Source organism: Rhea americana, unplaced genomic scaffold (assembly GCF_003343005.1).
Source record: "Rhea americana isolate MKP2758 unplaced genomic scaffold, rheAme1 scaffold_77, whole genome shotgun sequence".
NCBI lineage: Eukaryota > Metazoa > Chordata > Aves > Rheiformes > Rheidae > Rhea > Rhea americana.
In genome coordinates, this window is record NW_028186945.1 from 2242511 (window position 1) to 2255801 (window position 13291).

Here is a 13291-nt window from a genome sequence, read left to right on the forward strand (position 1 = left end):
TTTTTTTTCCTGAGACGCCATAGAAAAAGCAATTCAGAAGCTTGAAATTTGTTTTTGGCTGAAATGGAAAACTTTTGGAAGAGGCAGGGCAGCCCAGAATTGCTCATGGGCTACTCTACAATAAAACTACACACTAATCTCTTACAAACTACCCGTTTTCTTACCAAAGATGGAGTGTAAAATATGTTACTATAATTCTTCTGAGGCCAAACTGTAGTTTTGAAGGTAAAACATTCTACACAGTTTTTTGATTAATCACTGCTCTCTAGCTCAGATGGATAGTGGCTAGGTGTGCTTTCTTGATTTTTTACTCAATAGTTCGGGGATCTCCTGAGAGAAATATAATATGCAGAAAAGGACTTTTTTTAAATCTTGGGAACAGACTGTGTGTGACAAATGCCCACCATAGTACGATTATATAATTGTTTTTCCTCAAATAACCTCATTATGCTTGTCCTATTAGATATTACATATGTCCTAATAAATGTGCCTAAGTAGAAATGTTACTACTAAAACGTCTTCTGCTCCTTGCTAACACTTAAGCTTTTAAACAGCTCAGGATGTCTTCCAGTTGTTTCATATAGACATTTCGCATAGAACAGAGGTATGAACCTGATATGACTCAAATATAAAAAAGCAATAGAAAAAGATGTTCATCACTATTCTTGTGTTTTCTTGGTTATGAAGCATTTAAACAAAAAAAAAAGATACTGAATTTTGAAATGTTTTCAAGTGTGACTATGGCACTATGATCAACAATACTGAATTTGCCCTTTAAGAACGAACTGTCATCAACAGTGGGATCAACAAGATTTCAGGGCTATCCTACTTTCTCCTACTATCTCTCCTTCTATCCTATTTGTCTCCCTACCTGATCTCATTCAGAGAGCATGCCAATTCTCTCCTTCACTTCTGAGATGCATGAAGAATATTGATTATAAGATACACAGTTAGTGGCCATTCTCTCTTAGCTCACTTAATATCTTTTCACAAACGAGAAGCTGATAACTGTGTATTAGTTGGCAAGGTCATTCAAGCTTAGTGACTTAAATATGTATTTTAAAATGTAAAACTAGTTTATTCAAGTGTATTTTTATAGACTTAAGTATGTATTTTTTTCATATATATAAAAGTATGTATCTAGAGATTGTGAACATGTATACTGGCTATGGGTATTGAGAGGGTGGGAAGGTCTTCTGTTCCAATGAATCATTTATAATTTCCAAAAAATAATGCTTTCCTATTAAAAAACAAACATCTTCTATTATGGCTAAGGTAGTGGGTTTAAACTCACATCCTTCACTTTTCACAACTTTGTGTTTGAATATGCATTTTCTGAAGCAGACATTTTGATAATACGGAACATACAATCATTGTGGATATAGGATTAAAAAATTCTTAATACTCATGACTATATTTCACTTCACAGGCTGTGCATAAAGCATAATGGCAGGTGAAGATTCAAGGGTTTGGGTCGTGAGAATTAACTGAGAATAGGGAAAGGACTGTTCTGATGTGGATTATCTGGTTTAGATTAAGCTTTTCGTAGGGGTATACAGGCTCTCATAGCAGGTAGTTCTTTTTCTGAGATTGAATAAAAGTTGAATAGTAGTAGGTTGAATAAAATATAAAAATGAGATTTTTGAAATGAAGTCAAATTTATCTTAGACTAATTAACTGTATAGGTAGAGGTAGATTAGAAGGTAATTTGCATGATAAACAAATACTGCCTTTTACCCTTTGGGAAAAAAACAGATGTAATTAAAAGAAATCCTCCTTCTTAAAGTGTAGCTTACTTTGGATAGACTTCTTACCCGTATTTCTCCCCTTTATTTTTTCCAAAGTAAACATTTTTTTTTTTTTTTTTTTTTTTTTTTTAATAATAACAAGTTCAGGATCTCCTTACAAATACTACAGCTTTGTCACAATAGGTAATTTGTATTTCCCCGACTTCACCACTTGGTCATCAGGCAATCATCTCATGTCAGGCAGTGTAATATTTTAAGCCTCCGAGATATAGAATCCCAGACTGGCTCCAGCTGGAAGCAGAATGGTTTCCCCCTTACCCATTGCCAATTTGCTGGACTCAACCAATTCCCTGAAGAAAAATGACTATATTCCTGGCACACAACAGCTACTAAATTTAAACTCCTCCTACCCTGTATATTAAGCTTTCTATCTGGTTCAGCACTAAACTTCAATGATTTGGGCAGTTTGGATTCAAGAAAATATCTTAGCCATCCATAAATTTAGTGAAAATGATGCCTTCCTTGCCTGTATAGTACTAAAAGGAAGTTTCAGGGAGATGGAAAAAGTGGCAGATTCAGCCAACCTAACATGCCATATACAATCTTTTTGGCTCTATTTACCTGTGCCAGTTCACATCCAATTGCTCTACTTCATTTCTTTCATGAATTACTGCAGTCTGTAGCTTTGTGCAAATTTAACCAGCAAATCTGGACTGAATGCAGATTCTCTAGAAAGGAATGGAAGAGGGAAGTAAGTTCATTAGTCACTTTTACTTAATGGAAAYAGATTTTAGTTAGGGTTCTCAATTGTTCCTAAGATTTCTACTTAAGATTCATCCAAGATCATATGGAAGAATCATTGCATCCCTCWCTTCTGCTTGTTTAAAATAAGTACCTCTAAACTGAACAAATGTTGGCTCTGTGACTTGGCAGACATGAATTTAACCCATGTGTTTGTGTGTTCTCTGATGCCATTTATTCTAGAGAAATCTTAATTGCAGAATTAATATTTTTTATCTCAGATTATATTATAGACTAGCCATGTATATTGTAAGCCTGATGGGCACTAGACATGAGATAAATAAATATGAAATCCATGTGAAGAACTCTGGCTTAACGTATCAGTAATAACAGACAACTATTACAGAGCAGAACTGATAACTGAAATACAGGAGTACACCTGACCAACCCAGAAAATCTTAGGTGCTATAGAAGAAATGSCCATATAAATTCATATGCATTAGGATGGTTTATCGGCAGCTCAGAGGCAAGCAGCATGTTTTCTTTGTCACTCCCTGAATTAGCAAGAGATTGGACTAGATGTCCTCCAGAGATCCCTTCCAACCTACATGATTCTAACTTGTACAAAAAATTACATCAAGCTAATTTTCTGTTTGATTTCAACAAAAACAGGATTGGCTTCTTTATTTTCATTAATCTGACTTTGACACATGGGATTCTGTAACTGTCTCTAGCTTCCATTATTCCTACAAACCCTTTACGCAGAAGCAAAACAGAACTGCCCATTAAAATATCTTATAGGCAGCCTTAGTATGTATACTAACATTGAAATAAATGTATAGTAACTTGACAGAAAAAGAAAATGATTGTCACATGTTCAGAATCTCTATGCATATCCTCTAAATTAAATAGAAAATAAAGAGAGGTTTTCCCATTGCTTTTTTTAGACCTAGAGCTTTGGGATCATTTTTATATAGGACATTCATACTCTAAAGTCTACTCCATATTAAGTCTTCACATGATGAACCAACTGAGCCACTATTTCTTGAATAAAATTATGGTTTAGCAGAAAGCAATCTTTATTTGAGCCAAATGCTTTCAGGTTGCACTGCCTCTGCTGCTGATCCATCGCTCTCGTCCCACACAGCATTTGGTTTGGGGCTATGAAGACCCCCCAAATCAAGGTAGAAAAGCAAAAAAAAATAGAGAACATACCTTTCAGCTGCTTTCCAGCAGCGATTTGTCTCTAACAGCAGGTCACAGCTTTCATCTCCTTCTTTGAATTTGACAGTTTAGGAAAAATGACAGCAAAACTGAGAAGGAAGTGGATTTTCAGGTGAAAAAAAACAATGTGTCTTTCCATCTAACACTGAGACAAAACCACAATCTTCTGTTAAACTGTACAGTCAAGGCACTCCGCTGAAATGTGAGACCCAGTTTCATGTCCCTGCTTCAGGTAAATCAGTATTATTTAGAGTAACAGAACCTGATTTAACATAAAACCAGGGAAAGATTTATACTAGCATGGGAAATAAGTTTGCTGTCCTGACATTGAGTAACACAAATCAAGGTTCATTCCCTTGCTTTGAATCAAGGTTTTACACAAGCTATCTAAGTGCCTTTCTTACCTGGGTATTTTGGGATAGGTTTCTTTCTTTCTTTTTACCCAGAATGTCTTTTGTAGCTCTGAGAATTTTTTCCAAAAAATATTATAAGAAAAAGAATATGACAACCTATAGTCTATAGCCTGGATTTTAATTTCCACAACATTGGGAAAGGGAAGGAAAAAAAAAAAAACTCTTGACTGGTACCACCTACAATGGAGTATAGCTATTACAGAGAGAGAAAAAAAAAGACTAAAAGATTTCCAACTATTCCATCACTACATTTACAGAAACTTGTTCTAAATTCAACTTTATGAAAAGTTGCTATTTTCCACAGTTTCTTTACTCTTCAGAAAGCTTAAGAGAGAGAATACAATTTGGACTTGGCTCTGAAAGAAGTGACCTGCCAGGACTCAAGAATGTCAGTATGGCTGCAGAGCTTCAATTTTTTTCTTAAACAGTGTGCAAACTAGAAAGCCTATGTAAAGAAAAGATGCTCTCTTTCAAACTCTTTTTGTCAAACAGTTTTCAGGAACCAGGATGTGTATGTGTAGAGGATAGATGACTTTTTCTGTTCCATACAGAGCCTATATGAAATGAACGTTCTCAAATAAAATGTCTCTCTCTCTCTCTCTCTCCTCTTTTTTTTCTTTTTTTCTTTTTTTTTTTTTTTTTAAGTCATAATTGAATTGTGGTTCCATATGCTCCATGGCAGCTTCAGTAAAGCAATAAAAAGGGAAAGAATTTGTTACAGTATCACTTAGCAATGTTGTTTTGTTTTGGGGCTGCTTTGCCATTTCTGATGTCTTTGGCAGAATTGAGATTGCTGTCCCTGTGTACCTCTTGCTCTTTTTACCGAATACATTAAACAGGAATTAAAAAAAAAGCTAAGGGTAGTTAACAGTAATAAAAAGCTGCAAATGTAAATGTAGTACTTAGTACATCCTTGATCTGAGATGCATGATCTTACTGGTGCAGAAAGTGTAATGGAACCTCTAGACATTCAGCATGCTTAAAAAAACAGTCACTTAGTCAAGAGACTAAATACAGATATAAGTACTCAACATCAATTTATAATTTGCCTCTACAATGCTGTTCACCAACTTCTTGCAACAAGTTACATTTTTTTCTGATTGTAATTCCTTTTTCCACCTTCCCAATTTTGTGTGTGGCAGAGGTTGCCTTGTAGCAAAGTCTGGCACTGAGAAAATTATGTGCTTTTCTGATGGAAAGAATATCTGATGGAATTCTGTTCTGGGAACAAAGACCTGGAAGGCCTGATATAAACAATGACCTGGATTGCTGTGGCCTGTTTGAACAGTCTTTTTTTTTTTTCTTAAATCATTTTTACTATCAGGATATTGGCAGCAAGTGGTAGGCTGGTAGGAAGGAAGGCATAAGAGAACCTGAGGCCATTTAGAAAGAGTTCAACAACCTTCTTCAGTGGGAATCATTTTTATACTATTTTAGCATTTTCCAGCTGGACTTGAATGTGTGTTTATTCATATAGCTTCAGGCTTCTCCTGCCAAGTCCCTACCAGGGTACATGATTATCAGAGTCTGTTGTCCCTCATCTTTTTTCTGTGTTGATACTGGAACCCAAGGAAGTTTTTTTGCTAAGAATCTCCTGGTTTATCAGTTTCATATGCTAATGTTCTGACAAGCGACCCACTGGAAATGGAAGAGGGACAGCTGGATGATTTGCAGAGCTAACCAAACTATCTGCATTTTGCCTCCTTCCACAACTCCTCTTTGTCACTTTAGCACCCCTTACAAAGTTTGATATTTGTACTGGTGACTCACTTGTCTGGAGTGAGCAGCAAGTGGCAGACGAGTAGTTGTAAGAATTAACTCCCCGAAACATTTTGGTATGGTGACTGGATCAAAAATTGTACAGACTTTGTAGTTTCATGGAATGTAATTGTTCATTTCTCCTTATGGAGCTTTATCAGGTCCCATGGGTTTCCTGGAAGCTGGAAATGGAGAGAAGATATATCTAACCTTCTCTGAATTTATTTATCTCCTTGCTCTCTGCAGCAGCATCCTCATCAGTGAGGGCTGACTGCCCAGGATGAGAAGGCAGCTGCAGACACAAGATGATTCCTGATAGCTGACAGTCTGTTACAAGGCTGTCTCCTTTTCCACTGGTTAAGACATCACATAGCGAGCTGCTGGAGAATCATGCTCTTCCTACACACCTTCTAATGTGCTAGGAGAGAACCAGACTTTCCTGGGTTTAATTTTTCTACTGGAACTTTCCCTTCTAACATGATTCAGTGGGATTTCACAGATTTTCTTTTATGGTTTTACAGTGTAAATGGATAATGCTTGTATTACTGGGAAATAATTTGTGTATCAATAATCTCATGTTTATAGCAAAGGATTTGGAAAGCTTTAGAGAGAAAAACAATTCCTGAACTGAGAATTTTTCATTAATTTGGATGAAAGGCTGCAGCAGGCAGCAACCTGCTCACAACGTAGCTAAAACTTTGGTAACCTTTATGGGAAAGAGGTAGGCAAACTTTTGTAAAGGAAAATAATAATAATAATAATAAAAGATGYGCTTCCCTCAGAATTGCYGCAGAAACCAAATAAAAATATTTTTGAATGTGTTAGCTTTGAAAAGAAAATCTTCAGAGCAAGCTATGCCACACAAAGGAAGGGTCTGGATAGAGGCATCTTAAGGCCTGGATCAGAGCCAAAGATAGGTCTGTTTTCAGTTACAACAGGGCTAGAGAACACCCTGTTGTGAATATGGCTTGAACTAGAAGGTAGTGAGTAAAGTACTGATATGGGGAGGAGAAATAGAAGAAATGAAATTGAAAATACAAAAGTCAAGAACAAAATATAGAGAAAGAAAACTTAAAAATGCGCTTGGAGGGAGACAGAAAGAAGAAATAGACACAAAATCTCTCAAAAAATAAAAGATTTTGTAAATGGTATGAACTAATGGCATGAACATGACAGAAGCAAAAAAAGACAAAATAAAAGTCACTTCTTTTCAAAATAAAATGGTGATTTTTACCCCTGAATATACATATACATAAGCTGACTGAGATTTTAAAAACATAGTGCATACTGTAAAAAGTATCTTTCTTGTATTTAGACTATTAAAGAATAAATATTTTTTTTCATATCTCAATTAGTATATAAAAACAGTAGCATGCTATTTRTACTTAATTATGTATCACTATGCCAAAATGGGAAAACAACCTCTTTCTAAAACGGAACAAATCTTCTCTTCTCCTTTAATTATCAACCATTTTGGAAAAGAGTAACYATTATAAGCAAAAACATTTCTGTTTTAATATCTAGGTGTAATATAGAAAATTAGTAGYGTTCAGATGATTACTGACTGCTTTCGTCAAAATATGCAGTTAATGAGCTATGACATTTTGAACATTATAGCATTGTCAGTAAATTTATGCAAAAGATTTCCTTAACTATCCAAAAAGCAGACATGAATCTTCAACATTTTCAAGACTAAATATAACATCCTAATTAATATACCAAAATGATTGTATTTGGTCCGATTCAGACTGATTTGTAGCTTATGGACAATTATGTAATTTGCTACAAATTTGCTAAGCTCACACATCTGATAATGTTTTTTCACATAATGCTTATCCCTGACATAAATATGCATATTTATTTTAAAACCATATACTCATAGAACTTAAATGACATTTACCACTACACATTTTTTATGTTTAAAATGACAAATATTTTAAAACTAAACAGATGAACTTCTTCAGTTTGATCATATTGCTCTCTAAATTTTTCTAGGTGCTTCTACTTCTGAAAGTTGGCAGTAAGTTTGTTTTCTGTCCCAGGATTAACTGCATTCTGACTACCTTGCAGATCTGGATTTCTAACTAATAGCCACTTGAAGAAAACCTTGCTAAATGTTGCAAAGAGAATTTTGTTAAACATTCACGACAATGTTTCTTTTGTACTAGATTTGTAAATATTACTGCTGCAGTGATCCAGTGGAGCAGTTTCATCCCTGGTGTAACCCCACAGACAGTCCTATCCCTAGTGGAAAAGAGTTGCATCAGGAATTGCCTTGGTTGCATAAGTAACTCTCTCTAGACTTAAGATGAAGGCTTACATCTATTTTCTGATGGTTCTAGAGAGAGTGAGCTGCTTTCTTTAGCGTGTTTCCGGCATGGTGTCGGTGACTTGCTGCTCTAAGGACTGCTCTTACTACGGATCGATCCTATTGGGATTCTGTCTGCCCTCTCCCAGTTTTGTGGTTTAGTTTAGGTGACACTTGGCGCCCTAAAGAAAAGCTGCTTTTCTAGTGATAATTCATAGTTGACATAGAGATGTAATATTCCATAAAGCTGGTATCTGTGTTACATTATACAATGTGAACCCTGCTGCAGCTACATTTTTCTTGATGTAGAACAGTCACTGTTTGACTAATTCAGTCAAGACAGAGTTGTTATTCTCAAGGTCAGCTCCAGTGTTACTGAACTGTAACCCATATGTGAGAGCTTGCTTTCTGAATTAATCATCTCAAAGTTAGCAGTCAGGAGACTTGCAAATGTTTTTTAAATTCAGCTTTGTTGTTCCTGCCCACGTCAGCCCTATTTGTAGGAGGAACGTTACATAAGAACTCGTATGTTGTTAGCTGAATTCTGCAGAGACCCTCACACAGGCAGTTACAGAACTATTTTTATACCTTTGCCAGCTCTTCAGTATTTTATCTTCACAAATCATAGACTACAGGGATGCTGCCAGAATCCTGTCATATATAAGGGACTTTGATCAGGTTACACTATTTTTGTCAAGCTTGCACTCAGTCAGTCAGAGAATACTGCACAGCCTTAGCCCTTGTACGCCAAGAACATCAAAACTAAGCTCCTGTTTACAATCGGGGGTTGCTCTGCAAGGTTACAGCAATCTGGGAAACTCCTTGATCGCATGCTTTTGATAAACAGTAATTGGGTGACACTATTATGTGTACTTGTTCCCTGATTTTTACAGTAACTGCAATTACTAAATCAAGTCAGCATTCATCTGCGTGCTTCTGAGTTATATCTCTAGTGCCTATATTTCAAAAGGCAGCAGGTCTTCCGTGTGTTCAGTGAAAGAAGAGAAACATCACAGGAAATGGAAAAATATTATTGATTTCAGTTGGGTTAAACTCTGTATCTCATTTATGCAAGACAGATTATACCTCTGTTTTCTTTTTTAAAAATTATTATATACAACAGGAAATAATGTTAGTCTAGTAATAAGAATAACTTGTATAGGATTATACATCCGTGTGAATGCAGCCAACATGCCACAACAGAGAGTGCCTCTCTAAAAAGTTTTCAGCTATGATAGCAAAGTCTAGTTCAATTTTTAATTTACAAAACAGTTAGAAGGGCTACTTTGGCCAGGTTATCTAACTGCATATTCAGCTCAGTTGAATAGTTTCACCTTTCTGTGAAGAAACACACACCCGTTTCTATTAAGCAACTTCATACAGGTTTACCTCAGCCTTTGGATTCTTCTCTTAAATGCAACAAAGTCATTACCTAGTTTTGCAGTGTTGCAGTTCAGTATTGCAAAGTACATGTTCCTGGACCTAATCAAAATACAGCTTTCAAGAAAATAGAGACTTCAGGAAACAAGCCCCTCTAATAGTAAAATAGACACAACTCTAAAAACAGGTGATACTAAAATACAAGCATACTGCATAAAAAGCTAGGTGTAACTGCATGAGATTACACACACAAAGTAACATTCTAAGTTAACACTTACTATGCAGAAACATGTTTTAATGCAGTAATTTAGCCCTAAGAGCACAAAAAAGAACAGAAAAATGAACAGTTCTGTTAAATAAAGGCAAAAGATGTACCAAAGCTGAACTATTATATAAAATATCAATTTATTCTAAACACTAAAATTAGTTTTTGGGGTAATTTAGAATTCTGGCAAAGATGTCTCTAGACGAGCCTGACACCAAGGGTAATGACTTACCTCGCCATCAATCAGAATTCCCCAGTGCTCTGTTAAAACTAAGTAAAAGCATTTTATAGTCCTAAGGAAACTTGAGCAACTGATTGTTGGGGAAATGATATATTATAAATAGTAAATGTATTTATCAAGTAAACTGCAACATTAATCTAGTTTAATTTGTATTTTAAAGTATGTCTGCCTGAAACAGCCTCCAGCAACTCATATAAATGCAATCTAAATTACAATTACAATAGAAATACCACCAAAATTACATTTATCTTGGCTAACTATAATCCAAAACCTCGCTTGGAAGCACCTGCAAGCAGTATTTGTTGCCAAATAGAGAAGGCAAGATTATGTTTCATTTGACACAATAAATTTTATAAAGTACAGAATTTTAAACTTTTGCAGAACAAAGAACTTTTTGTAACCATGGCTGATTATAATTATGAGTAGTTCGGCACTGCTGAGGTACCTTGGAATGCTCATTGTTTAACCTGGAAACAATTTGAACTAAAACGTAGTGCTAGTATTGCCTGAGAATACACACGAAAAAAGAGTCTCACTGGCTCAATCACTAAAATTTTGCCTTTGGGAATCAGTAAAAGCATTCTGATCAAAAAGATACTATGCTAAAAGCATTCTGAAGCAAAATAAATAAATAAGAAAATAAAATAAAAATCCAATAACAAAAAGCCTCAAACCCAGAAAAAAACCCTGAAAACACTGGAAAAAAATTACTTTCTCTCAGAAAACACATGAAATGGCTATCCTTCATGAAAGAATGACAGATACGAGATGTACTGGAGGCATAAAGCACAGACAGGTGCAAGGTATCAATGCTTTCCAGGACTAAGTTTTATTTACTGTTAATCAGATCTTTCCTTATTTTATAAATAAATAAATAAATATATCTTCAGATACAATTAAGATAAAGAAAATGCAGTGTTGTTGTATCAAAATGCTACAGAGTGTCCTAGGATTTAAGGTATACTCATTTTTCCAAGGTTTCATGCCTGTTACTAGTCATAACAGTCTTCATTAGCATCACCTGTTCTCTCTCAAAAACCACAAGCAAAAAGCTCATGTGTTTCTTTCAGGAACTCTGTATCCAGAAACATCATGACAGTCTTTTGAAATCACGATTCTTCAAATCATGATTTTTTCTGCAGCAAAATGCAGACAAATACAACAGCTAATTATAAAGCCACCATCAAAAGCTGAAGAACTATCCAAAACAATTTACTTAATATGTTAGGAAAGGACAATAGAAAATGTGTACCAGTCACAATCTTTCGCGTAGCTGAGTTTGCCAAAGCAGGTGTGATCTGTGCTTCCTCATAATCTTGCAACAGTGCCTACAAGAAGGTGCTTGCATTGTTAGACTGATTTCCTTGCAACACGAAGCTTGTTAGAACTGTGCCTAAGGAGGAAAGAATCATGGGCTCTGCACTGCATGCATGCTCCTAAAGAATTGCTGCTGTACAGTACATCATTTTTTTCTCCTTCGCTTAAGTCAGTTTGAATTCCATCAAAGCTGAATGGCAGGCAACACTGCCTCAGGTTGAGATTTTCTCACTGAATCAGTCAGAAACTAAAGCACCATTTCCCCAAATGTGGCTTCTGATTCGTAGGAGATCATTTATCCATGGTTAATGTCCTAGATGGTAACAGGGTTGTGCCTGACATCCTGTTCTTGACAATGTTAAAGGAGCAACCACCAGCTCAATACTGTGAGAATGTGGGTTAGATGAAGAATAAGCCTACTACTTATCTGATGCTGTGCAGAGGAAACTGAGCAGAGCCTCAGAGCTGTGAGGGTTTTCAAGCAGTGTCAATACTCCAGACATATGGGCCTAATCAAATAAYGCAAACCCAGCCAAGTGCAATACTGTCTTACCCAGTAACAACCAACGTCAAAAAAATCTGTCCGTATTACACCCATCACTGTTGTCATGGCACGTATCTTGATCACTATTGGTTGCCATAGAATAAATAAAGATTTGTTGTGGTTTACCAAGAGGCTTGATTGACATTTCTCAGGAATGTACTGTTACGATCAGCCAATTTCTCAGAGCAATGAAAGTCCTAGGACAACACTGTAGACGGGCTCAACTCTGCATCTCAAGTATACTTCCCACAGCTCAGATGGATAGCAGTATGATGTAAACAACTTCTAAATCAAAAACTTCATTCTAAAAAGATGGAAACAAGTATTACCATTCAGAATCTGTGGTAACATATGTAGTGTTCATATGTAGTGTTTTCAATCGAGGATATTAGTTTTTTTTTTCAGAATAAGAAAATTAGAAGAATTTTTGCTTACATTTCTGTATGACTTCTYCTATAACTCCAAAGTAAATCAAAGCAAACACTTTTTGTTTTAATAAGCTCTTTGAAAAGAATTATTGACAACTGGTGTGCAAAAATTGCCATATGAGCATAAAATGAAGTACGATTGCTGTTGCTGACAAGGTTTTGTTTAAGTGTCAGCTGTCATCTCTGACCATGTTCTGTGGAAACAAGGTTTCCAGAACTCAACTCTAGAACAGTTTTAATATGATTCATGCTCATGTCATGAAACTGTACAGACAAGGCAATCAATTATTTTAAGGACATACAGACATTGCCTTCAGCTGGCATCGTAGATGCCTTCAAATAGGAGACTGAACTGTTGGCCACGCATCAAGCAGCCATATCAGAATTCTTGTGAACACGAAAGAGCTGAGAATAGAGGTCTGAATAACCTGGGTACATTGTCTTGCATCACTGTTGCCTGAATTTCTAAGTTCTCATTTTCTCAATYGATTTTATATTATCTATTTTTAAATGCTCTAAGTTCTCCTAAATCCACTTTTAGAAGACCTGTAAGTTATTGGCAGCCTATAAGACAACAAATACATCTGGAGAAAAGGAAGATTTCCAAAAGAGATGGGAAGGAATGAATTTTCTCCTGAGTCATCCTTGACTCCAATGAGAAATTCATCTAGATCCACTAAAAACTATTTAGATGAACATCACCTGTAAGCAGTTGTAAATGCCTCCCCCCCCCAAAAAAAAAAAAAAAAAAAAAAAAAAAAAAAAGTATGACAAAGCTTCAGTTCAGGACTTATGGCACAGTTACAGAAATCCACAGGCGGTCTATGTGCTGCTGTTCATGTGTTGGACCTCACTAGGGATGCTTTCTAGATTTTTTTTTGGTGTGTGATATTACTGTTGTATCTGAAACATAAAGATTGACAA